Raw genomic sequence first — 25,286 nt, 5'->3', positions numbered from 1 at the left:
AGAGACTTAGTCGTCTAATTTTGTTTTTGTTGTAGAGCGTTACCTGTGTGTGACGAAACACCAATGATCCGGTATCTATGGAAACTAAATGTCAATTAGGTAATGTGCGACAGATATAACGCTCTACGAAGCAAAAACTGCAAAAATTAACCGTCTCTTTCCCACGGTCGATGTGCAATATTTATCGCCGGGTATTGTATTGCATTACTGTTATTCAGCAGATATCATCGTGTGTTATAAAAGTAGGTGCGGTTTAACTTCATGGGTGCAGCTTATGACTCGAAATGCTGCCTTGTTTATTAGCAGAAAAATTGTAAAACCCTCAGCATTAACGATACTCTGATGTTATTGTATTTAGTAATTATTTCGAATACAATATTTTGATGAAATATTAGGGCTTTATCTACGAAATTTTCGTTTAGTATACAGAAGTTTTTTATAAATCGTTTTTATTTCTATCAATCAAAATATGCATCTTAGCCATCGATGCATCTCTGGCAGTGCATTGGTAACTATTCAATTACCCTTCTTGAAGAAGTCAGAGGTACGAGAGCCAATAAACTATTCAAAGGCATTTTGTATTGCCTCTCGGATATTAAAATTATTCCATACTAAAAAGTTTTTCAAACTTTGGCAAAAGCAGAATTTTACTAGCCGAAGGTCTGATGAGTACGGTGGATGACTTAAAAACTCCAACCTGGCGTGAATAGGACGTAAATTTAGCCCGCACAGGTAGTTCCCATAATCTTGCCTATTTATGCCGCGAAGAGTGGGGTAGCCGTTGAATGAAGCAACTGAGATTTTGTCTCGAGGTGGGTGACACTATTGACGTTGTGTTGTTTATGATTTCCACTAGTCACTCATCAATCTACACAATCAGAGCCAAAATAAAACATTGTACAACATAATATTTATAAATTAAAAACGATTAATTCAACAGATTTTTGGTAATTTATTAGGTACTAATGCAGGTGCTGCACAAATAGGAAATAACAATCAATTTTTTATTGGCATCGGCATTGTCATGGTTAATGGCATCATTCGCATAGAGACAAAAATTCTAAGCGTCAAGTAGGTATTTCGGCTTTCAAAACATGATTACCGTACACATCAAAACAATTTAGAGAGGCGATTAAAAATGCCAGTGTGTGCCAGATTCAAAATTAACGTTTATTAATACAAATATTATAGCATCACAAAAGAACATCGCCGCCCGCTTAAAAATAGCGAAGTTTTATGAGAAACACATCGATTTAATAATATTAAAGATGCTCTTTGTAGTCATACACAGAGCGAATTGCTTGTCTAGTGTAGCCGTCTGGTGTAGTGGTAAGTGACATGGTCACTACACAAGGGGGTCGCGGGTTCGAATCCCGCCAAGGGAAGATATTTGTATGATAAATATAAATGTTTTTTCCAAGGTTATGGATGTATATTAAATATATGTATGTGTATAATAAAAATCTTACATTTATATCCGTTATCTGGTACCTGTAAATCAAGTTCTTTACGAACTTATCCCGGGATCAGTTGACGTGGCGTGATTGTTAGTAAATATTTATTTATTTATATTTAATTTGATCGACGTGTAGCTCCCGCGTAAACATGTTACTTTCAAATTCAACTCCTGTTCGGAATGAAAAACCGATCGGAGAGAGTGCTTTCAAATTTTCAAATAGCTTCAACATTTTATTTTGGAACTTTTCTGAAAAAGTTCTATATCTTAGTTAAGAGCGTTCTTTGATTTAAATTTTATTGAAAATGTGTTTTAGATATTTAATAGTAATGAATACGCTTAAAATTAAATCTGATAAGTAATTATTATTATAGACCTCGAAGCACATGTTTAAAATAAAATATGTGGCTTTTTCTTAGGCTTGTTGTACATTACTCTTAATTCAAAGTTTCGCTCACTAAAAAGAAGAAAGTGATAATATCTTGATCATCACTGCATAGTATAAAACAAAGTCGCTTTCTCTGTCCCTATATTCCTACGGTTTTTTTTAATTGATAGAGTGATTGAAGAGGAAGGTTTATATGTATAATAACATCCATTAAATAGTGGAGAAATCAATAATAAATTACAGTTTCTGAAGCGAAGCGAGGGCGGGTCGCTAGTTACACATAAACAAGTTAGCGTAAGATTAATCGTTAACCCAGTTCCTGTGTATATTGCGAATAGGCCGTACAATAACACTACTTGAACCATAATGAATTTGTTGACTTATCAAAATGCAAAATTCGTTTAAAATTCGTTTACTGTCAGAATGACTTTGACACCTCATTCTGACAGTAAACACTTTGTTAAAACCGCTCCGCAATAAATCAAATTTTTGGCCATATATACAGTATATTTTTACATTTAAAGTATTGCAGTGTTTTAGTTTTTCGCAAATATTCAGTGCTTTTATATTTTTACAGTCCAACTGTGCAAAAATAAGTGTATTAACGAACTAATTTCATGTGTTTTTAAAAAAGTCGTTGTAGGTAGTGTTACGTGTGCTACGAGTACAAGCGCTACGCGCAAGCAATATTCGTTAATATACACGAGTATTAAGAACTACATTAGCGTAAGGTGCATTATACGATGCACTAAATCGAAACTGTGACGTCTTTGGCAAAGATTAGTAACGCAGAACAGTCTTGAGAGAAATCATACCGTGTTTGTCTCTGTGAGGGAAACGGATCAATTGCTTGACTATACACACTTTCAGTCGAATTAAATTAAAAATGAAGTGCGCCGGTTGTCTAAAGGTAACGAAAGAATTAGGTTCTATTCGTTGTACCAGCTCATCTTGTACGAAAATTTTCTGTCCTCTCTGTATAGACATCTCTCTGGTTCCTGTAGATCGAAAAAAGATTTGGAAGTGTCCTGATTGTTGTGCTGCACACAAAAAAGGAGGTGATAACAGTCTTACTCCTATAAGAGGTACATATGACGGCCAAAATATAACGACTCGTAAGAAGGAGCCCACTGCAGAGAACAGTAAAGATGACATAAAAAGACTGACAGAGGAACTTTGTAAAATAAGTATGAGACTAGAAGAGGTAACTCAATCCTTAAATTACTCTCATCACCGTATGGAAGAACTTATGGCCAAAATTGAGGCCAACGATACCCGTATGAAGTACCTAGAGAAACGGGATCTTGAGTTCACGAATCTTAAATCGGCGGTATCTCAAATACAAAGTGATATAAACATACAGGCTCAAAATATACTGTTAAATGAAATTGAGTTGATTGGAATCCCGGAGTCTCCAGCAGAGAATTTGCAACATACTTTTCAGCTTGCAACTAAGAAGCTGGGTGTCGAACTGGATGAGAAAGATGTAGACTGGATCACTAGGGTGGGGCCTCGCCGTTCTGCAGTTCCTCCTAGCTTAACTGAACTTCAAAATAGGATGCCGCGACCAATTGTTGTTCGTTTGCTGCGTAGATCTAAGCGTGACGAAATACTAAAAGCATCTAAATCACGTAGGAATATAAAAAGTAATGACTTGGATGCCCCTGGAACACCACAAAATATATATTTCAATGAGAGGCTTACTAAAGAAAATAGAATCTTATTTCGAGATGCTAGAAATAGAGCGAAGAAAGAAGGGTACGCTTATTGTTGGTGTAACCGTGGCGCTATATATGTCAGGCGGCGTGAGGGGAATGCAGCAGTGCAACTGCGAAGCCAAAGTTATCTGGATCGGTTATTTGCTAACACGAAAACTACTGTCGGATGTAACAATATCGAGGTATAACAGTCTGTGTGATAATCCAGTGGTGCAAACTAAGGAGCATATTCTTTTTTACTACCTTCCCTATTTCTTCTCGTTATGTATAAACAGTATAATTAGTGTGTGTATAGCTCATTTCACTGATTGTCTTGCTGGAGCTTTAGTGTTTAATTTGGATTACGTATGTTTACTATATATTTGTACTCTGTATAACTTGGAAAAATTGTATATAGATCACAGTTCTTTATGGTCTTTGCTTGTGGGATTTGTTTTACTTCCAGTGATTTTACTTATATTTGAGAATAATATTTTCCGTACATATGATCATTTAAATGATTCCGATGTAAATATAAAATTAATGCTATTAATGGCGCTGCATTGTATGCTAATGGTGAACATTTCTTTGCGTATTTGGAATGTTTTTTATTACACATGGATATAAATGATGACATTGACGGAGACTTGGATTCGATCCAAATCGATTGTCAGGTCATAGATGAACCGGAGCATTGTAAAAGTCTATTTTTGAAAAATCGTAACTTTAGGGTGTTAACTTTTAATATTAGAAGCATTAGGAGAAACTTTGATCAATTTCTTGTACATTTGTCTAGACTAAATATCCATTACGATATTATAATACTTACAGAGTGTTGGTTAAATGAAACTACAATTGTTCCACAGTTGCCGGGATATAATGCTTACCATACCACTAAATGCAGTAATCAAAATGGTGGCGTAGTCACTTATGTCAAATGTTCATGGAATGTTACTGTGTCGGAACCTCTAATCGAGGAAGCAGATTGCTTACAGATTCAACTATCTGAGTCCATAGTAGTTCTAGGCATCTATCGTTCACCCTCTTATAGAAACTTGGATAATTTTCTTACCACATTAGATAATTGCGTACAAGGCTTAGGTAACCAACTTATAATCATAGCTGGAGACCTTAATATCAATATACTAGATACCTTACCGAATGCGCAGTCTCTTGAATACGTATCCTTCATGGCAGAAAATAGGTTTCTATCAGCTATAACTAAGCCCACTCGAGAGTCTGCATGCCTTGACCACATATATGTGAAAGACATAAATCATACTTGTATTACTGGTGTTGTGTGTAAAAGTTCGATTACTGACCATTACATGGCAATGATTGGAATAAACCTAGGCAGGGATAAAGTGAAAAAACCTGATCGATTTATACTAAAAAGAAATATCGTAGCTATTAAGGAAGAGCTGAAATCTGTAGATTGGTCAGAGTTGTGTTCCTTTAAAGATATTAACAAAGCAAATGATGTATTCACCAAGGTTTTATCGGATATTCTCGAAAAGCATTCACGCACTCTAAAAGTGTCTCGTTCTAAATATAATTTGAAACCCTGGATTTCTCCAGGAATTATGCGGTGCATGCGCCATCGTGACAAACTTCATATGCAAGCTCGAAATAATCCAAATAATGAAAATCTACAGCTTATTTTTACCCGATATCGAAATTTTTTCATATCTTTGTTGCGTAAGCTAAAGGCAGAGTATGAAACAGCCGAGTTGGAAAAATCTAAAAAGAATCCGAAAAAACTTTGGACAACTATTAAAACAATATGCAATATGAAGACAACTAAAACTGAAAACACTGAACTATTGTCATTGGAAGGCAGTCATGATATATCGGAATCCATTGAAATGTGTAATACCCACTTCTCAACCGTTGGACAAACACTGGCAGATAAAATACTACAGGATTTGTCAAAGTCTGAATGCGAATTGGCGAGTGCTGTAAAAATCTCCCGTACGGCAGCTGACTCCTTTTTCATGCACCCTACAGATCACAGAGAAGTCGAAGCTCTCATTAAAAATCTTTCTAATGATAAAGCACCAGGTATCGATGCAATAAATAACTCTTTAATCAAAAATATTAAAGACGAACTGCTTGAGCCCTTAACTATAATTTTCAACGGTAGTTTTGAAGCGGGAACTTTTCCAGATGCCTGGAAGACAGCGTTAGTTTGCCCGATATATAAAAGTGGACCTAAAAATAAAGTGGATAACTACCGCCCTATTTCACTCTTGTGTATTTTTTCCAAGTTACTCGAAGGATTGGTAAATATAAGACTGACTGAATTCATAAAATCTCGAAATCTCATTTCTGACAGACAGTTTGGGTTTTGTAAGGGGAAGTCTACTGAGGATGCTGTATCTTTATTAAAAACTGTAGTGTCGTCAAAACTAAGTGAGAAAAAATTCTGTATTGGCGTATTCCTTGATTTAACAAAGGCATTTGATACTGTCTCCGTACCAATTTTACTAAAGAAGTTAGATACTTTAGGCATACGCGGAATCGCTCTAAATTGGTTCAGTAGCTATTTAATGGAACGAAAACAGTGTGTTAAGGTCGGATCTATAATCAGTGGACTACAGACTAACCAATATGGTGTCCCGCAAGGTAGTATTCTGGGGCCTACCTTGTTTATATTATATATTAATGATATTTTTGAACTTTCTTTAACAAACGCAGACATTCTGTGTTATGCGGATGACACAGCAATTATATTTAGCGGATCAACATGGCATGATGCTCATTCTTTTGCTGAGGCGGGAATGTCCAAAGTACAGAAATGGCTACAATGTAATCTTTTGACACTGAATACAAGGAAAAGCATGTACATCTGTTTTTGCAAAACCTCAATGTCTGCTTCAGCATCTACGAGTATTAAAATACACGTTTGCGATGGATTTGATCCATCGTGTGATTGCAAGGAGATTGCAAGAGTTAATGAAATAAAGTATCTTGGCGTCATAGTGGATGAAAAGCTGTCTTTCAAGACACATATTCGGGAGTTATCTGGTCGAATCAGAAGATGTGTATACGTCATGAAGAATCTACGTGACGTGGCTAGTTTTGATACTCTCAAGTCCGTATATTTCGCACTATGCCAATCCCTATTAATGTACTGTATCATCTGTTGGGGATCTGCCTCAAAAACTGTGCTAATTGAATTAGAAAGAGCTCAGCGTTCAGTGTTAAAGGTGATACTAAATAAACCTCGAAGGTACTCTACAGAACGCGTTTACAGGGAAAGTCAAGTTCTCAACGTGCGTCAGTTATTCATTTTAAAAATATTTTTATTGATACATGGAGCGGTGCTCTCTTCTGGAATGTACGATTCCTTGATTAAACGCAGGGTTTACAAATTACCTGTAACTTTGACAGCTACAAAATCACCATCTATCCAAAAACATATATTTCAAGATGTTGCTAAGATCTATATTTATAACGCGGTTATTAGACATTGTAATGAAAACCTAAAGCACAAAACGGTTAGGCAAGCTAAACCACTAGTGAAAAAATGGTTGCTTACATTGAACTATATGGACACAGAGAACTTAATTAAAAGCAAGAAATAGCAGTAGATTTATTAATTTTGTATATTTTTGTTTATTTTTTCTTATTAATTTATTTTATAATTGTTTATGTGTACGCTCCCCACATATGTGTAATTGTTTGATGTGTTATTTTTATTACTCAAAATTTTTTATTATCTTATATGTTAAATCTTGTATCGCATGTTTTTGAGCGTAATAATTATTAATAATAGTGATGTCGTTTTGAGGTCAATTATATATATAGTAAATCGCATTTTGGTCCTCACGATACAGGCTATGCCTAGTGTGAGGATCATTGGTTAATTTTATATTGTTGATGCCATCTGCGTAATCTCTCAGTTTGTTAAATATGTAAATAGTATTCTAGGTCATGATTTAAGAGTTTATGTAGTAAATAAAGAAATTATTATTATTATTATTAACTGCGTTTTGTTTACTTTGCTACTTTACCAGAAACTTTTCTTTCGCACTTATAACTTCCACTGCACTTGCACTAAAGTCACATTTTTGCGATAACGATAAGAGTCACGTATGCATTTACGAAAAAACATAACGTTTTTGACGTGACCGCAAACGCATTTCCCGATATCTTTTATTAGCGTCAAACGAAGTTAGGAACGCTCATTCAACGGGCACTTCTCGTTTGATAATGAATAGTTCCGCGCATACTTTCTAGTTTATGTTTTAATTTCGATCGTCGGTTAAATCGGTCTGAGACTGTGGTGGACCGCGCGAGACTTGGCTCGCCACATCCAACGCCATACAATGTCAATTCACTTATACGTTACCACAAAGAGGTGTCTCCGAAAAAGATATATATAGTAGTAAATTACTCATTGTCCGTAATCCGTGAGTCATCCGGTAAAATCCTAAAATTTCACGGAGCATTTTTTTACGTTCTCGAATTTGTATGCGGTTTACAGTTTTATGATAATCAGCCGTTTTGTTTTTCAGCCTCGATGATCGCATTGCCTATTAATAATAGGTATGACGGTGTTAACATAATGATTATTATTTTACTTACGTTTATTATGACGTGTTTTTTGGAACATTACGTTTTATACAGAGATATATGTAGAGAATGAAAATACTTCAACTGAAGAGAACAAAGTGTATTTTTAACAGTTTGTAACAAAATTATAAAATCCCGCGTTATTCATTCATTTCAGAGACAACGGTGTCTATGAAGATGATGTCTATATGTAATAAAATATCTTAAACTAATTCGTAAAAGAATATATAAAAACATCTACAATCTTCACAACATTCTTCTTTTGTATTATATCTACCCTTGATTTGCATTCTTTTTTTTGGTAAAATGATAAAATGGTGAAATTAGCCAAAACCGAACAAACATGATAATATAATTTAAGGGTAGTGAATAATATCCTTAAGAATAACTAAATTCCTATTTTGATTTTAATAACTTTAATAATGTAATAAAACTTATTAATCTTAGGAAAAACTAAAAATGCGATGAACAATTATTATATTTATTTTAAATTTTTTATATTTAAGTATTTCTGTATTGTAATGTCTAGCTAAAAGAGCTAAAACAGAATAAATGCTACTGTACATAGTTCAACAGTTTACTTCATTATTTCATTGATAGGCATATGAGATCTCGGCTCATCTGGTATTGAGTGATAATCCAATCATATCACAAAACAAATGATACCATCCACCTTGAGACATGAGATCGAAACCTACTATTATATAGTTATTATGGTCGCCGTGAGATCACGGTTTCATGACTGCTTGGCGGTCCAAATAGGTAGACTGGTTAGTGACCCTTACCCATATGGGTAATAATTACATAAAATAAAATAGTTGGATTTAATATATAATATATAAACTGAAGACAAGAAATTAAAATAGAAAGTGTGTAACTAGAAAATTGTAATCATCATAAGCCAAATTTTTTTTAGTAATAATAAAATAAACTTTTAGGTTGTAGGTTCTTGAAAAACTGTAAAGCTGCTTTGAGACTACGCTATACTATAGTGCCATATAGTATAGCATAGTAAGTAAGCCTAGTAAACATACTAGTAAGCCAATAATATATAGTAAAGTACAGTGTGAACGTGACCATAACAATGTATGGTGCGCGTTATTGTTGTGCTATGAGTTATATGCTATTATATTATAACTTAGTCTGAAAGCAGCTTAAAGTATTCGAAACGTCGGTAATAACATAATTACAATAACAACACGATTTAAGCTGTAGTTTTAATTATGTTTATTCGTGTAAGCCGAACCGTGTATTTTCACTGGTGGTAGGACCTCTTGGGAGTCCGCACGGGTAGTTACCACCACCTTGAGACATGAGGTCGAAACCTACTATTATATTATAAGTATAGTTGCCGTAAGATCACGATGTGATGACTGCTTGGCGGCCGAAATAGGTGGGCTAGGAATATTTCCGCCGTGAAGCAGTAATGCGTTTCGGTTCGAAGGGTGGGGTAGACGTTGTAACTATACTGAGACCTTAGAACTTATATCTCGAGGTGGGTGGCGCATTTACGTTGTAGATGTCTATGGGCTCCAGTAACCACTTAACACCAGGTGGGCTGTGAGCTCGTCCATCCGTCTAAGCAATAAAAAAATAAATATATATATATATATATATATATATATATATATTTATATATATATATTTAGAATTCATTTATTATAAATGTCTCTTTGTTTGTTCGCGCATATCTCTAGAACAGGGAACATTTATCATGTTGTTTTCACAGATAGTTTAATCTGGGGCAGACTATTAATCTTATTAATATATAGAATTAAAGATTTATCAATAATGGAATGTTAATGCAAATAACGTTGAATGTTGTATAAGAATATATCGTCAATTTAAGATTTTCTGATTTCATTTTGTACTATTAGAATTTACATAACTATTGAGTATTATTATTGATGCGATAGTATCTTCGTCTGTCTGTTACGATTTTATGTTCAAGCAATTGATTTTGAAGAATTTCGGTTGTGTATAGTCTACCTGATTACTTTTCATTCCGCTACTGCACACGGGTCTCGGATTACGCGAAATAACATGTAATCCACACAGATGAACATGCGAGCGGAAAACCTAGTTGAAAATAAATAGCAGCGTCAGTATCGAGAATGGTTTGCCGGAAGACTAATATCGGAAATGTCCGTATTTTGGAGATTTAAAAAAAAAAAGTTGCCTAGATGGGTGGACCAGCTCACAGCCCACCTGGCGTTAAGTGGTTACTGGAGCCCATAGACATCTACAACGTAAATGCGCCACCCACCTTGAGATATAAGTTCTAAGGTCTTAGTATGGTTACTACAGCTGCCCTACCCTTCAAACCGAAACGCATTACTGCTTCACGGCAGAAATAGCTGGGATGGTGGTGCCTACTCGTGCGGATTTACAAGAGGTCCTACCACCTGTAAAAAATTTGGCATTCTTACTTATAAAGATTTCGACAGTCTTACTATTTTTACTACAAGTTAACTTATAAAATTTCCGAAAAAATTGATTTAGAAACTACAAACATTTTACATGTAGTAAAAATACGTTGGACAAGGCAATAAGTATGTGAAAAGCGTTCATAACTTATTTTGAAAAATTTGGAGCTTATAAAACAAATTATAAAGAAATAGTTCTTATTATGTTGTCCGGATCCCTGCCGTTATCCTCACTGGGTAATCGAGTGAAAGATTCCCAGATAGATATGTCAGAATTTACACTAATAAATCAAACCTTAATTACGAATAAGTATAATCGTATTTAAAGATTTATACCGGGAGGCTTAGATTTGATTTCCGGTTGGGTCGGGGACTGGGTTCTGTTAAATTTTCTCGTCTCGGATGTATTTCCGGTAACCACAATACAGGAGTAAAATTCAAGGAAATTCAAGATTTTTTTTACGAAATAGCATTTCTATTAAAATTTGGTAGTCTGCCTACTCTCTTCTTTTTCTTCACCTTATCCCACTAGGTGGGGTCGGCACAGCATATTTTTCTTTTCAATTCTCTTCTATCAGCCGTCACCTCAAGACTCACTCCTCTCTCTCTCATATTCACACACTCCATCCATGTCTTCTTCGGTCGACGTCTTTCCCCTCTACCTCTCGTCTGCCTACAGAGGCAATACAAACAAAAACCATTATGATTAAGAAATGCTCGTTTCGTATTAATATTATTAACGTCTCGAATAGTCGTGTTTACGCCCGAACGGATACCAGAATAAACGTGGCAAAGTTTCAAATATGTCACCCTGTCTAAAAACGCACTTCTCTGAACATTCTCCTCGTACTGTCATAATTAATACGTACGCACCTGGAGAGTTTCCTTTGATTTATAAATACCTTTAAACCAGTAACAAAGTTTATGTGGTGTTAATTTATAATTGCACGTGAGCTTGGTTTGGCGTAGGCATTGTCGTAATGTCAGCTGATTTGTTATTTGCTAAATCGGAAAATGTTTTATAAGACCTCAATGTTTGCTATAGAGACGGATAGTCATCTGTTTTTGCGTATAGTATGACTACAAATCTACTCTTCTTGTTTCTGCAAGCAGATATGCGTTCCCATTTGAATGGTGGAGCAGTCGCTTTTATTAGATGGGTCAACAAGCCCACAAACCACCTCATGGAAGTGCTTACCAGGTGATGATCAGGTTCATAATGCTACCCGAGTTGGCACCCTAAGCCTATGCAAATACAATACTAATACAAAACGTAAAATATCTAAATACAAAACGGGCAAAGTACGTAGCGATCATTTTGGTATCAAATAAGTCCTGCGGTCCACATTACGTTTCAATCTCATATCATAAAGTGGCCGAACGCATTCAGTTTGTCTTGGCTATCATCGACTCACGAGATCTTAATATAAGAAGGCCTTGAACTTTCTGCCTATTGACGTCGAAAACGAAAATAGCGAAGATTATGAAACGAAAAAAAATAAGCCCAAAATAAAATAAATTTTGTTGCGTTATAATCGTCTGAGCAAATGGCTGGCTTTAATTGTGTAACGGTCAATACTAATAATGTCTTGTTCAAGAAAGATTCATCGAGGTAATATTAGTTACAAAGCGTCAAGAAGATTGTAATAGCTTGTTTTTAGTGTTGCACTTTTAGAACGTAGGATATATGAACCCAGTCTAGTGTATCGAAGATCCAATAAATTGGCAAAATAGACTGTTTATTCGCCAAGAATCTACTGGCTTGTTTTTTTTTCTCCGAAATCGTTTTCACGCGAAATCATCAGCTTAGCACTCGCTGACAGTGTCTGTTCATTGACAAATTAGTGTACATTTCGGTGTCGGTTCTGGGAATTTTTACAGTATAATTTCGTGAGATAATCACAGTGTGTTGTAATCCGCATTTGTTGGTTAAAGCATGTAAACTTGTAAGCTATGAGCTTGCAGATAACATTATAGTTAGAGAACCAGAGTTCATGGGAGGCTATGGCTAGGTTTTGCGGTCTGGTCATGCAGTCCGTGAGGCTGAGAAGCGCGAAAGGGAGTGGGGTCCCTCTTCAGCTCCTCAGCGAAGAAGGCGGAGTGGGTAGCGCGGGCGAGAAGCTCCCGTTTATCTCCCATAGGGGCCGTCGGATAACGGGTGCGGGGGCGCCCGGTGCTCGACTGTCGGTCCGGTGGTGAGGCGGGGCAAGGTGATTCCTGTGCGCCGCCCACGGTGTGTGACCCGAGACGACATCCCGTGGGAACTTCTTGGAGATGAAATCCCGTCTTATTATCAGGACGGGTACCGGCGAAGGCGAACTATTGGCCTGCCAGAAGAGGACCCCGGTCTTGCTCTTATCCCTCTTCTTCTCTGGGGGCGCCGGAATCCGACATAAGCTGGTCTGTTACGCCCCTCGACTGGATATCCGTAAACGGATTCCTCAACGTTAAAAAAAAGGTTCAGGTAAATGTAAAAGACTCTGCCTACCGTTGCAGATTATTTTTAATGCTTATGTTTAAAGAAGATGCCACAGCGCTCGAGACATTGTGCAGCGGAGTTCATTCCAAGATCCGGATAGTGAGTGGTTAATTTTATCTATTGAAATGTACTATAAACATAGCGGTTTCATGTACAAAGAGTCAGTTTTTCAGTTCAGTTCGCACTATGTGCTACCAGAGGAGATAACTGGATTATTTTATTTCGGACGGAGTTCAAAGGTCAGTACTTTTCAAAATAAATAGATCCAGGTTAATCCAGAGGATCGAAGCCTGGTGCGTGCAGTTCTTTTAAATATTAATATTCAGGTACACCGTTCGTGTAACGAGTGGCCATCAGTTTCTTCTATGGCACAATTTTTATTTATTTTTTATTGCCCGAGCAGGCACACGAGCATACGGCCCACCTGATGGTAAGTGGTTACCGTCACTCATGGACGTCAGCAATGCCAGGGGCAGAGCCAAGCCGCTGCCTACCGCTTAATACTCTTACTTAATACTACTTAAATATAGCGCTTCAGCTTAAAAATAAATGCTTAAAAAACTAAGCTAGTTTAAAAAATTAAAATAAAACATTCTAGCTGAACTAACGAGTAGATTTCTTTTTAGATATGAACAATTAATTATTTAGTTGTGAAATGTTAACTGGATTTTAATAAATAAAACTTTTCTGATAACTTTAAAGCAAGGTTAGAATTAACATGAAAACTATTTATTTCATTGAAAAAAGTACGGGTAAAAAAATTTTTACTTCAACCCTTGGTGTCACATGTAGCCGAAAATTGTTTATGATCAAAGCATGTGCACATTTTGTCGTATGACGTTGAATTTGTATTTTTTTTATCTTACCTAATGAACTAAAGCATACTTAATATAATACAGAACGTAAAGAAAAGCCAAAAATTTGATCATAACCTTTACTATTGCTAGGACCTCTTGTGAGTCCGCACGGGTAGCTAGGTACCGCGCCGCCCTCCTTATTTCTGCCGTGAAGCAGTAATGCGTTTCGGTTTGAAGGGTGGGGTAGCCGTTGTAACTATACTAAGTCATTAGAACTTATATCTCAAGGTGAGCGGCGGCATTTACATTGTAGATGTCTATGGGCCCCAGTAACCACTGAACACCAGGTGGACTGTGAGCCCGTCCACACATCTAAGCAATGAAAAAAACCTAATCAATATCTCCTAACGTATTTGTATTAACTAGTCTTCGTCCGTTAGATATTAAAAAAAAGGCGGTATAAGCTGTGGAGAAAAAGGTATTGAACTGTTAGATATTTGCATATTTATAGGTATATATACAATTTATAACAATTGCGTCTATCTTAAATCATATCTGTATCTATTTATTTACTAAAAGCCTATCCATGTCTGACATAGTAGACTTTAAATCGACGATCGATAGATAAAGTAATAAGTGAATAAGAATATGTTTTTTTTTATTGCTTTGATGGATGGACGAGCTCACAGCCCACCTGGTGTTAAGTGGTTACTGGAGCCCATAGACATCTACAACGTAAATGCGCCATCCACCTCGTACAAGTATAATGTACAAAAGGAGTAAGAAATCGTTTTTTAAATTCAACCCTTAGAACAAAACCTTTGCAGAGCTACATGGATAATTCATAAAAAACTTTAGTCTTTATTTTTCTACAAATAACTATTCGTCGTGTGGCTATTGACAAAAAGGCTACCCGAAACAGAATTATAGTTTAAAAATGCTAGAACCATTCTAAAACTGGAATGAAAGTTCTAGACGGTATCGTGTTTGTTTGTCATCTATGTAAGTTACCGATTTTCACATTTTTCGTCCATTTATTTGTGCGGTCATCTCGCGCAATAGCTAAAAGGCCTATTATGACCAATCTTGAATCATATGTCAGAATATACTATCATAAACAGAGCCATTAGGTTTTACAATAACAGCACAAAATCATCAACTTAATTTCATTGGCAATGCCACAAATCCAATTACTGTCGTGGCTAATGGTAAAATATTTGAAATTCAGAGTAAACACAAATAACGGTAATTTGTTATGATTATAAGCGCAGCAACATGAGGTACATAAACTGTATTAGGACGCACACATTGCGATTGCAAGCCAAAAATTTTGTGGAATATGCGTAATTTTAACGTATACAATTTATAATTTGATATTTAATGTTGAATTTATCGTTATTTTCAGCTAACATTTAGGCATAATTATTTTGTCACTTACTGCTGAATTAGAGAAATCAGACAGCTTAACTTTTAGTACCAAAAGTATTTGATTTTAAATAAAAGTAATTATGTTTGTAAGTACTTTGCACGTACATTTCCGAACAAGGCGCATACATGTATAAAAAGCTAGGTAAATAATTATTAATTGATGGATCTAAAAAGTTGCGTATGTTCTCTGAAGTCGGTTAGTTGGAATGGTGTGAAACATGGTTTTGCGGCTAGGTAAAAAAAACTCAACATTTTAGATATGTAGATTAAATACCATTATAAATTTGTGACCATTTGAACTAAATACTAAAACTGTCCCGAAAAAGTTCCTTTATACATAATAAAAACACGAAAATATAGCTATGAATAGATTAATTACAGCCATGAAATACTTAAAGAACTTGATTTGACTTTTTTGGTCTTTTTTTTCTGACGTTAAATCCCTGTAGGTTAAGTGCGAAAATTTGTGACGATGGATGGATTTTTATTGTCACACGAAAACTACATATTTGACGGCTTTTCATGAAACTTCGGAGAAAGATAGTTCCAAACCTTAACACATAGGATGCTTTTTAAGTTAAGAAAATAAATAATTATGAAAGTAATTATCCGGACATCGCCGGGTATTTTTTTTTATTCATTGCTTAGATGGGTGGGCGAGCTCACTGCCCACCTGATGCTACGGTTACTGGAGCTCATAGACTTAAACAAGGTAAATTTCGCCACCAATTTTGAGACATGAGTTCTCAGTCCCCATTTTACAGTAAAACAGTTGCTCTACTATTAAAACTGAAACACATTACTGCTTCATGGCAGAAATAGATAATAGTGGTAGGACCCACCGATGGGGGCTCGCAAAACGACACCAGTAATTATGCAAATTATATTTTTGCGACAGTTTCATTTTTATTACATGATGTCATTCCTTCAGCGTGTCCCCGCAGTCATTCATGAATTCACCGGGCGTCTTATTCTTTAGGCTTCCACGACTTCAAACTCTGCTATAATAAATTCGATAGTGCGTCCGTTAATTCGTAATTTTACGTACCAACGGATGTACAAATCGACTAACTGTTTATATATGAGAAAGTGATTCAATGAACACTTTATCCCGAGCAAACACAACGTGTTCCATTCTTTTCGAATTTAAAATTTTAAGTTAGTGAAACCGAGGTGTAGGTAAATCTAGTTATTAATAAATTTAAAAACTTCACGTTCAACAAAACATAAAGTTCCTATGATGAATTGTAATAATATTATTGTTTACCGTTCTTCATTAATAAATTTTAAACTCTACTAAGATTTGTAGTGAAAATAAAAATAAACTTTAGACCCCGATTTCATTGAGATCGGAAAACAAAGGTTTTTTGTTACGTGAAGTGGCCGCGGAGTCATAAAATAGAACCGTATGTATGAGTTTCGGACTTAATTAAATTAAAACAGTGAATAATGCAGCTGATACTTGATCCACGAAGGCTCCGCGCATGTTTTCACGACGAATCGATGCGCTCTGTTTGGGTTCCTAGTGAAATGTATGCTGTCCATTTTAGGTCTTAATTGTTTTAAACTTTATCTTCGACAATTGAGAATCGGTTTCATTACAATATTTGCTGGTTGCAGTGTGCTTTCTGAGTCGACGCGCTTTATCTACCCTGCATCGCGGGAAGCAATCATACGCTTCGGTCTGAAGGATGAAATATTCATCGTTCTAATGCAACTTTTAATTTTTAATTCCTTTGTAGGCAGACGAGAATGCATACCTGATAGTAAGGGGTTATCATCGCCCATGAACGTTAGCAATGGCATGGGCAAAGTCAAGCCACTGCCTATCCTTAAGTACTCTTCACAGTCCTCGCTTGAAGAAGGACATTAATGAGCTATGGTCGGTGGCGTTATCGGTATTATGTACAAATAATATCTGTGTATAATATTACGTTATCGGATTTTGAAGACACATATTACTTTCAATTGAGGACATCTTCGTTTTATCGTAGGTACATAATTATAATAATTTGTACGCAGCTTCAAAAGTTGCTTAGTTTATGACTAAGTTTCTAGCTCACGCGATTAAAAGTAATATCTGACCCAGAGGAAACTGAAAAAATAATGTCGTGGTCAACGTAACGTGAACTGTGTTTACAGGTCGTCATATATGTATAAGCGAAATAGTAAATTATTTCCCAAAGTTTCCTCATAATGTACCAACGAATGAATATCACGTCTTCACCGCAATCCTAGTCCGCCATATGTTTTTGTCATACTTCAATTTGTCTTGTCACAGTTCTTACAAGGAAGTCGGAAAATAAAAGAAAATTAACTCGCACAAAAACTCTGGGTTTATTGACGATTGTTCTTGTCGAATGAATTCTTTTAGCGTTTTTTTTTTTGTTATTTGAAAAAGAATATTTCATTTTGTTAGTCGTCGTTGGCATAGGCCGTCGCAATTAAGAAATCTAATATTGTTATAATAATATTGTTGTAATATAAAAAAGCCAGTGGTTCTAAAATGTATAATATAAAGATATTTAAAAGCGTTGAACATTAAGTTTCAGATATTAAAGATCTTTCAATCTTCTCCAAAGTCTAGACGATTGGTGACACGCAGAAGCGTTGATACTTTGACATTTCTGTACTGGTGGTAGGACCTCTTATGAGTCCGCACGGGTAAGTACCACCCTGTCTATTTCTGCCGTGAAGCAGTAATGCGTTTCGGTTTGAAATGTGGGGCAGCCGTTGTAACTATGAGACCAGGTGGCGGCATTTACTTTGTAGATGTCTATGGGCTCCGGTAACAACTTAATACCAGGTGGACCGTGAGCTCGTCCACTCACCTAAGCAATAAAAAAAATGTATAAGACATTTAGTAGCGCTAAGAAAAATCAAAACACAAGTATTTTCACAGGTTTTCATCGCTCGACTTCAAATTTTCCCAGCTATCTGTAAATCTTAAATTAGAAATAATTGTAATAATCATCATCACATTGTGTTATTATGTTACTGAAATTTTAACTGAATTAAAGTTTAAATAATTCAGTTAAACTTAATAAATAAATTAAATGAATAATTTTTGGTCTTCAAATCTTTATTTTAAAGGCTTTATTTAAAGGATAGCTACAAGCAAAACGACGCTATCAAATTAACGTAAATCTTTTTAAGGGTACATTTCTTACCGGCTTCGTGGGGAGGTCTTTGAGAAATGGCCGGTAATGTAAGGCCCCAGCTTCATGTTGAGAGATTAACTATTTGTCAATTAGCTTAATTTATTTTCCCATTTCGATAGTTAGTTTACTTTTCTAATTATTCTGTGCGCTAATACGTTTTTTTTTTGGAATTTGTCTAAAATTGAAAATGTAATTTAACAGTGGCTTTTCTTCGAATAATGAGCGTTCACCACTGGCGATTGATTTCAACAATGACGCTGCTACCTACTGCTGAGGACTCTTTGCAGAGCTTAAAGACGGAAATGCTGTTTCTTTATATAAAAAATAAATAATACTTTAAAAAAAAACTAACAAAATACGCTTTTATAGAAAATCCAACTAAAAAATAGTAAATAAATTTTAACAAATTTTAATTGAAGATAGAGTAAGAAAAAATTATTTTAGTTTTTACTATTTTTTATTTTTCATTATTTATTTTTCATTTTTTAGTTGAATTTAAAAATAAAATAAAAAAAATTTTCAATTTTCATCGATCCTTAATAAGTATACCAAATTTCGAGTTAATCCTACGTTTTGAAGGGGGTCAAAATCATGTTCAAAGATTCCGTTACAAACATACATACATCTGAAGCTAATAAAAGCGTATTAAAATACTTAAGATCCATAACAATTGTTATCATTTCAACATGCACCTGCGAATGAATTTAAAGAAATAATTAGGGATGATTTATTTGGAAATTCTCACGAATATAAATGAAATGTGAGACAGGTCTGCTGTGACCTAAATACAATTTCAGAGATAAACCCGTCTACACGAACACCACCTACGTGCCGATTACGAGAATTGATCAACTAAAACGTGAGTCGAAAACGGAAAATTAAACAGTGATCGAAATCAAACTCCTACTTCCCGTACGGTAGATTGATCTATTTCCCTTTGAATCTAAGCACAAGTCCGTGAGTAAATAGCGTGAGAATCTTACTCAGTGATTATAGTGAGTGACTAGATATGGAGCGTACGTCTAAAGTTTACGTCATTATATAAAAATCATAGGCTGCGGCTTATCTGTGCCTTTGGAATTGCAGACAGCCATGAGCGAAAGCAACGAATCACCACTAGGTGGGCTGTAAGATCGTCTGCTTACAAAGGTAAAAGAAACAAAAAAAGACTTCCCATTAGAAGATCATGTGTGTATTCAATGGCAAGTAAAAAAATTAACCTGTAATTTTATTATAGTTCTTATGTCATCTAATGGGAAATCTTAGTTTTTTTTTTCTAGTGTCCTCGAGGGGTCATACTATTCAACGAACGAATAGGTGAGCTTACGGGGCTCTAACCTAATGACATTGCTAACACTAGTCCTGACAAGAGTAGTGATTCAGAAAATCTACCACCGGATCGGAAACGCGACCTACTGAGAAGATCTAGCAAAAAAATTCTGTGGGCTTTGTCTGAGAGGGGGTTTTAACCTATGAAATTGCCATTTAGTATAGAGAAACATAAAGTATACATTTTATGTCTATCATTTAATAAATGAACCCATGATATCGATGCATCTCTGCTAGCGCAGTGGTCATTTATCAACGCCTTTCTTCAAGAAGTCAGGTGTGCGGTAGCCAACAAAATCTTCAAATACATTTTGTGCAGCCTCTCGGTATTAACATTTTTCCTGGGAAGAATGGTCCAAATCTTGGAAAAATTAACAAACTCTGTGGGCCCAAGGTCCGGTGAGTACAGAGGATGACGCAAAACTCCCAACCTTAGCTCTTGTAGCTTAGGGATCGCCTGTTGTATCGTATGAGATCAAGCGTTGTTGTGTAGAAGCAGAAGCAGCAGGAAGGAGCGATTAACTAAGGCTGGCCGAAGATTCGCGAACTTCTCCATAATATCCAGTTCCTCAGAGTGCACATCCACAGTAATACTGGTGTCATTTTGTAATAAGCCCTGATAAATTATATCGGCACTAAACTACAGGACCATAACTTTTTCATGGGTAAGTTTTCGTTTAGAGCATTGCCTATGTGCTAAACTAGGGTCTAACCAACATGATAACCGCTTGCGATTTTCAAAAAGGATCCATTTTTCATCGCAAGTCACGACGCAATCCAAAATCCCTTTGATTCTGTTTCTGTTAAGCAATGCAAGATATACGATACCTTAACGCGTTCGTCGCGCTGGCAAACCTTCAGTTTGGGCGGCACTTACTCATTTATCAAGTTTTTTATCTTGCCAATTTCACGCAAATGTACCACTACTGCTTTGATGCTAACGTTGAAAGCTGTTGCTAGCTCAGCGGTAGTTTAAGTACCGTGAGCTTCCACTATCACCTTTAATTCGTCGTTGTTGACCTCAGTTTTCGAGCGACCACGGGGTTCATTTTTAATTTTTTTAAATAAAAATTTCCATCGAGCGTTCATTTGCAGTGGTCACTTCGTACACGTCATTAATGTTGTGGTCTTTTTGTGCGGCATTGCTACCGCAGCGGAACTAGTGTTTCATAATTACTCGTATTTTTGTTGTATTCATATTGATGAAAAAGATACAAATGTAGTGAAAACAATACATTGTTCAATAATAAGATGACTGATTTGCAATATAGAATTCCTTAGTTTTTTAAATAAAATTTAATTGCACTTATAATTAATAATTAATTGCCATACATAAATTGCGTTTGAAATGGTTGGTTACCTATTGTTTGCTCAAATCTATTAGATACAATGAAATCCTTATGAAGACATTGAAATTGAAGCACGAGAATAATATTTATTCTGAGCGGAGTTAAATTTGATACCGTTCATTTTCATAAAATAAATATTGAAATTGATGCGTCGACGGAAGAATGTCTGAAGAAAATGGCAGCCAACTGATGTCAAATTGATGGCTTCCTCAAATGTGGTGCCTAATGTCGTCATGAATATAATATTATCTCATTGTGTAGACGAAAAATTACTTTGTAGGAAATTGTTTTTTTTTTTCGCTACATGAAGTCTGGAAATTTGATTAATCGTGTCATATATTTTGCTATTCCACAAGCAACTTAAATCAGTCAACTGAAAAGTCTTGCTATTGATATTCTAGAAATTTTGTTTCGAAATTTTATCGGCTTAGGTCCGGCCTCACGCGGAGTACTGCTCCCACCTCTGGGGCGGGGCTCCGAAGTACCGGCTTCATCCATTTGACTCCATACAGAAGATTTACGCTCGAATTGATGATACTCTTATTCTCGCGGATCGGCTGGAGCCTTTAGGTCTACGGAAAGATCTTCGCTCTCCGTGTATTGTACCGCATGTCCCATGGAGAGTGCTCTGAGGAATTGTTCGAGAAGAATCCATCTGTTTTTTTCCAACGCACCTCCAGCTATTGGAGCAGAGTTCATTCATACTATCAGGAGCTGCTGCTTTTATCGTCACGTACAATGCGGCTTCGGAATTATCTCCCCTCCACGAGCGCTATGCCATGCCAACGATAAACAGTTCCTCGTCACTATCCCGACGCTGACATCCATTAGCGATGGTAACCACTCACCATCAGGCAGGCCGTATGGTTGTCTAATAAACAATGATTATAAAATTAATTAATAATTAAAACGAGTATGTGAGTTAACTTTAATTTATACCCACTCCACCACTACCGTTCCCATAGATTATTGAAAACCTTTGTCTGGATTGAGACGAATTATTTTTCACTGCAGGCGAAAACAGATCAAATCCCCTTTAAACCGGATATTACCACTTTGCACGAGAAACTGACAGAACGCTATTATCAACTTATGTCAGTACAGTCGAGCACAGAATTCCGACGAGCTGTTGACAACAAAAGTGCGAGAAAAACTATTTTTAAACAAATATTTACCTTTTCTGTTTAAGAACAGTACAAAACACACAAAATTTAAATGTTAATAATATCCACTAAATTCTATTAGCAGCAGACAATGCTTAGGAAATAGGGTTCTTCGTAATGTATTCAACAGCTCAAGAGTGAAAACGTTGTAGACCGGTACGGTATACAAAAACGTTAAGACGAGACAGTGATCTCAAGCACAATGGTTGCGGTTTGCCGAAATGAGCCTTCGCGTGGTGCCCATTGTTGTGTAAATGCCCGGGACAGAACCACAGTTCATAAGTCTCATGAATATTAAGATTATATTACACACGAACATTTAAATGTGGAAATACCCTTGGATGTTTCATTTGAAACATTTAAGTCAGTCATGTATTTACATTAAGGCGTTAGTTGATTGATTCTCTAAGAATAGAATTGTTTAAATGCTATTATTAATTTTTTTTAATTACAAATCTAGCCTTTTCAGTTTTAAGACTTACATTAATTTTTATGTATGAGACGTTTTCAAACTGTACTACTAAAATATACAGTTAAAAAAATGTGTAGCTTAAAAACAAAACAAAAAATGTAGCAGTAATAACAAATAGAACAGAAAATTGAAGCAATCAATATTTAATTTTTATCTTGGTTGATTGTCAGGATATTGGGTCAGAGTAATAGAAATGTTATATTAATATCGGTCCTTGATATCAACGTGTGAAAATATTCAAGTTAATGAGTAGTGTTAAAACCGCGTCAATTAGAATTTGTGAACCGCAAAGAACCATTTTTTTTTTTTTTACTACGAGGAGGAATCCATTTACGGATACTCGGTCCCGGGGGGTAACGAACCGGGTTATGTCGGACTCCGGCGCCTCCTGAGAGGAAGAGGGGGACGAGAAGGTCCTCCACCTCCCCGAATTCCTCGCAAGAGACTACGCCTTGAAAAAGGCGCGCGAAGCACTTGCCCCGCAGAACGACTACCGACTAAACCCCATCGAGCTCCACCACACCGACTACACCAGACCTACGGTACCGCAGTCCGCGCCGAAAGTCCGCCTTCGCCGGTACCCGTCCTGATGATAACACGGGATTTCATCTCCGGGAAAAATCCCGAAGGACGTCATTTCGGGAGATACACCGTGGGCGGCGCACAGGAGCCACCTTGCACCGCCCCACCACCGGACCGACAGTCGAGTACCGGGCGCCCCCGCACCCGCCACCTGATAGTCCCTACGGGGGCTGAGCGGGAGCTTCACGCCCGCGCCGGCCATCCCGCCTTCTGCGCTGAGGTGCTGAAGAGGGATCCCACTCCCTTTCACGCTCCTCAGCCTCACGGGACGCCATTACCAGGTCACAAAACCTGGCCATGGCCTCCCACGAGCCCTGATCCTCTAACATGCGGGCGACGACAGCCCGCAGGGAGAGGTTTCTCCCCAGTACCGCGACGAGATCTCGCCGCGAGTGCTCCCAACGCGGGCACGTTTCGAGCGCGTGCTGCGCATCATCGTCCGGGTGCCCGCACCGGTGGCAGCCCGGATGTGGCCCTCTCCTGCAGACCTTCCACAGGTACCTCCCGAAACAGCCATGTCCCGAGAGGACCTGCGCAAGGTTGCATTATGTTGAACAAGTTAATATGTTAAATATTAAAAAAATTATTATGTTCACCTTTCCTTACTTGCAGGACTTGTCGACAGAAAACAAAATTAGATTTAATATTAATAATGCAATTTATAATGCTTTTGATAATAATAACTGCATCTTGACATCCAAAAAATATGCATTTAAATTAATAGACATAAATAATATAATAAAATGTCGATATTTAAGGACATCAAAAAATGACATATTTAAATTAACTAATAAAAATTTTAGACAAGTAGCAACATCGCTACAGTATTTTATACACAATTTCCTAGCTATAAATTTAGCTAAAAAAATACCTGCTTCTATTGAGCAGGAAAAAAATATGACATGTTTTAAGACTTTGGAATCTGCTTCCAATTTAAATTAATTAGTAAGACAAAGGAGTCACACTCTTGCAGTTACAAATCTATTAATACAACAACTAGATTATACCCATCAAAAGACGTTAACGTTTCAATTATTAACATATTCAATTTGGTGCATCAAAATTTACAAGGGATGATGGGTAAAGAGCTAGAAATTGAAATGTTTTTAAATATGCATAATATTAATGTATTCTGTGTCACTGAGCACTGGTTTAGAAACTATGAATTATTGTTTAATTTTAATGATCACCAGTTGTCAAATTCCTTCTGCAGAGAGAACGCTATTCGCGGTGGCTCACTGATTCTCGTTAGTAAATGTTTGAAATGTAAGGAACGAAAGGATGTAGTGGCCCTCTCTGTTGAGAGAATTATTGAAATTTCCTGTGTTGAGCTTGAGCACCTCATTGTTGTCTGCGTCTACAGACCTCCTGATGCGTTATATGATTCTTTTGAAAATATTTTGGAAAATGTATTGCTAAAGCTTTCTGTCTCTAATAAACAAATTTTTGTATGTGGTGATTTTAATATTAATCTTTTAGAAAACACAAATGCCACTATTAGATTCAGAACACTGTTAAAGTCATATAACCTCCCAAACTTATTTTTAGAGCCTACTAGGACAACAACCACATCGGCAACATGTTTAGATAACATATTTACAAATGTAACACCGATTAACAAAAAAATTATTAATCAGTTAACATCAGACCATAGTGGACAATTTGTGTCTTTTGAATCTAATATGAATTCTAAAGATAAAAATACTCTTGTGATTGTTCCTATTAATAAAAAACGAATTGAGAAGTTTAGAAATAATATTAAGCAAGAACATTCAGAAATTATTTATAACAAAAACCCAAATTTGTCATACCAGAATATGTTTGAGAGAATTAATTTGGTCTTTACTGATGTATTTATTCCTAAAACTGTAACATTAAAAAACAAAACAGTGTTCAGCGAGTGGGCCACCACCGGAGTGTACAAAAGTAGAAAAAAGTTATATGATCTGTACTCTGAAAAAGCTTATAATAATGATGAAAC

General features: G+C 36.2%; 1 protein-coding gene across 10 annotated transcripts in view; it reads right to left on the bottom strand.

The window, feature by feature from the left end:
• Window positions 1-25,286, bottom strand: part of LOC101742254 (cAMP-specific 3',5'-cyclic phosphodiesterase) — a 632,766-nt gene that overhangs the window by 250,661 nt on the left and 356,819 nt on the right. For 2 of the 10 annotated variants that reach the window (XM_038019024.2, XM_062674971.1), the window contains exon 1: window positions 7,558-7,893. The exons of 7 other annotated variants lie outside the window; for them this stretch is intronic. The gene's annotated coding sequence lies outside the window, so the exon portion shown is untranslated. Of the gene's footprint in view, window positions 1-7,557; window positions 7,894-25,286 lie in introns of those variants that run through there. One more of the 10 variants, XM_021348176.3, reaches the window with a different exon arrangement.

The sequence above is a fragment of the Bombyx mori genome, chromosome 22 (genome assembly GCF_030269925.1).
Source record: "Bombyx mori chromosome 22, ASM3026992v2".
Classification (NCBI taxonomy): domain Eukaryota; kingdom Metazoa; phylum Arthropoda; class Insecta; order Lepidoptera; family Bombycidae; genus Bombyx; species Bombyx mori.
This window is presented reverse-complemented; position numbering and strand designations above follow the sequence as displayed.